The following is a 3,478-nucleotide window of genomic DNA, read 5'->3' on the forward strand; positions in this document are numbered from 1 at the left end:
CGGTCAGTCGTACAGTTAATCGAGTACTCGTATGTTCACACACGTAGCGGTACGTCTCAGTCCTAGAACTTGCATGAAGCTAACCTCCCCCCTCTAACCTGGTACCTTTAGATTACATGAGCTAGGCTAACAAAGAAACTCACACCTTCCCTCTCACACACACTAGGTGGTCTCAGTGGCCATTTTAGTAGTTTCTTTGTTTACCGCCATCTTTGTAGTCTTCTTTGTTCAGGTCATGTGGTCACAGTGACCGCTTTGAGTCGGCCATCTTGCCTTTGTCTGTGTCCCCACACACACACACACACACACACACACACACACACCTGTATATGCTAGATTAGACATTGTATATTACTCTGCTCCATTGTAAATAAATGTACTTTTAAGTATAACGACTGGTGTGTTTAATGTTGCACAAGCGTGAATATCGCCAACCTCTACTCGGTAGAATTCCGATCCTTCGACTGTAACTTACTATTGATTTGGTAATTTGGTTATAGTTAGTAAGCTAATGATTAATCAGAGTTCCAAACTAATGGTAATAGATTGAGACTAAAACCATATTGGCTATTTTGCCTATTAGTTTAGGCTGGTGCACCGTGAACTTTAATTCATTTTAAAGTTATTATTTAATATTATTTTTTTTTCATATTAATATTTTCTTAATTTTTGATAGCCGATAAATTGATAAACGACCGAAATCTAACATATTTGGTGTCCAGCTCATGAGGTAGAGTACTGTTAACTTAATGGTGCCCAGGTAGAGCTCAGACCCAACAGTGGCCACCTTACGGTCTTATGGACAGCCGCTCCTCTTCACTACAACGTGGGTGAATGTGGCACATCTCAGTCTGAACAGTCAACCTCCTCATGCCACTGCAACAAACTATTTGACAAGCAAAGACACACACTGTTTTCTGCAAAGCCTTATCTCTTAACTGTCAGAAAATATTATATGTTTTGTCATTATATAAGTCTGTCTTCTGTCCAGGCTGCTGAATGAACAGAGAAGTGCACACAGACACAAATGTGGTGTAAAGTTTTCTGACTAAAGCACCGCAGGCCGTCTTCCCCTCTTTTGATTTTTCTTTGCCTTTTCCTACATTTTCTATCAATGATATCACCAGTTCAGATGTTTGAAAGTCAACAGAGAAATTAAATTTCAATTATTAATACTACTACTACTACTACTACTATGATTTCCTTTGACATGACTTGGAAGTTAATGGCAGAGCTACACAAAGACATTAAATGTTACTTATTTTCATAGTTGTTTAGTGATATTTCATTGAATTGAACTTACCCAAATGTTTGTAGCATGTGCTCCCATCCGAGCTCCGTCCAAGCCGAGGTGAAAGGTCAGACTGTCAAACAGGAGGTGGACGGATCCAATTTGATTTATACAAGGGGGAACCCGGATTGTACCAAGCGGGGGAGAGAACAGAGGGGTGTTTGGCTGCTGGCCAAAACAGCGGTTGTACAGGTTGTATGTTGAAATCAGCCAATCGCATGAACTTTGAGGGCTGACAATGAGATGACATTCACCTGCCTTCAATGTATGTACATGTTCTAATTACATATAATCAGGGGTGGAGGGTTGAGGGCGGACACTGAGAGCAAAGACTGAAATGACTTAAGATTTAAGATCAAACGCCGCTTACAAGCAGTGTTTCCTCTACATTCCCGCCACTGCTAAATCATAGCCGCCACCCCTTCAAATTTCTTTTCTTTTTTTACTTTTTATTGTTGCAAATGCGTCACTGAGTTGGCTAATAAGTCCACCTTTTCTCCAGTAATTCGCTGCCTTATTCCTCACGACTACACTTCTCTGACTCTCACCTGGTGCCTGACGTGACGTCACTTTCAAGGCCGCTCTCTCGCGAGTAATTAACTCCAATAGGATTCTTAACATTCCAAATATTCACTTATTCCTCTCTGGGCTGCAACCTTTTCTGTATCTTGTTCAGATACGGATCAGAGCGGTGAGAGGGTTTCTTTTATCTTCACATGTTTTATTCTTACACAAAATGCTCACTTTTTAATCCTGTGGCTTTCACTCTTATACCAGGAGAGAGAGAGAGAGAGAGAGAGAGAGAGAGAGAGAGAGAGAGAGAGAGAGAGAGAGAGAGAGAGAGAGTGTTGGTCCCAGAAAAGAAGTAAGATCAAACCATATTTGAACTCTCAATCTCTCAGTCTGTAGAGTAGCCCTCTAACCCCTTAGAGACTCAGTTAGAGATAAAGAGTCTGTCTTCTGTGTGACGGTCCCAAAAAGTGAGATAGAGGTGCTCTTTATGTCTGGCAGAGTGGCTTCAGGGGTTAGAAGGCTACTCTATAGACTCAGAGGTTGAGAGTTAAAATATGGTTTGATCTTACTACTTTTTGGGACCAACACACAGAGGAAAGACTGAAAAGGTTTGAGAAAGATGTGCTCTTCATCTCTGACCGAGCGGCTTCAGGAGTCAGACGGCTACTCTACAGACTCAGAGGTTGTGGGTTTGTATCTGGTTTGATCTTACTACTTTTTTGGGAAAAAGATACTGTATGTATCTCTGACCGAGCGGCTTCAGGAGTCAGAGGGCTACTCTAGAGAGCGAAACGACATAGTTTAATAAGACATAAAAACATCCAAAAAGTTATAGTATAGTAACGTATGGAGACGTCATAGTATAGTAAGGCCTTAAAAGTGAAAAAATGACATTCTATGGTTTTGCAAAAAATGTGAAAAAACAACAGTATAATAAGGCATAAAAACATGAAAGTCATAGTATAGTAAGGTCTTAAGGTGAAAAAACAAAATGTTATAGTGAGGCATAAAAACATCCAAAAAGGTCATAGTATATTTAGGTATAAAGGCGGCATAGTAAAGGAAGGGACAAAGAGCAGCTCATTTTCAAAAATACTCAAAATAATCAACCCATAAGGAAATCAAGAATCAAATCCAAAATGAAAAACACACACATTTCTGCCCTCTGACAAAGACAAAGAATAAATGTTAATTTTCCAACTAATGACTCAATTCACCTAACACAAAAGTTTCAACTTAGAAAGCATGTTCTCAAATACAAATACCAACTGAAAAGCCTACAAAGCACATAACTTGGTTTGTGCTTGTCAGAAATAAGATTTTTAATCCATGTTTTTATCTGCAGCGTTTGGTGGATGGGAGGCGATGCGCTGTGTGAATGTATGACATGTGACTATTCAGAACAGTATTGAAACTGCATTGTATGTTAATATATGTAAGAACAGAGGCCCGTTGTGAAGGATGAGTTAGTACGATCCGAGTTTCCCCTTCTAAAAATCCAATTGGATTCTCCCACCTCCTGTTTGAAAGTCTGACCTTTCACCTTGGCTTGGAGGGAGCACGGATGGGAGCACATGCTACAAACAATTGGGTAAGTTCAATTCAATGAAATATCACTAAACAACTGTGAAAATAAGTAACATTTAATGTCTTTGTGTAGCTCTTCCATTAACT

At 39.8% G+C, this 3,478-nt stretch overlaps 1 long non-coding RNA gene across 1 annotated transcript; it reads right to left on the reverse strand.

The window, feature by feature from the left end:
* Positions 1 to 220: 220 nt before the first annotated feature.
* Positions 221 to 3,472, reverse strand: LOC147817604 (uncharacterized). The gene is made up of 2 exons (XR_015436232.1): positions 1,304 to 3,472; positions 221 to 886 (listed from the first exon to the last, which is right to left on the reverse strand). It is a non-coding gene; the product is annotated as an uncharacterized LOC147817604 (long non-coding RNA).
* Between the last annotated feature and the right edge of the window lie 6 nt (positions 3,473 to 3,478).

Source organism: Seriola lalandi, unplaced genomic scaffold (assembly GCF_002814215.2).
Source record: "Seriola lalandi dorsalis isolate HSWRI2012SDOR001 ecotype SW California unplaced genomic scaffold, Sedor1 jcf7180002054933, whole genome shotgun sequence".
NCBI classification, from domain to species: domain Eukaryota; kingdom Metazoa; phylum Chordata; class Actinopteri; order Carangiformes; family Carangidae; genus Seriola; species Seriola lalandi.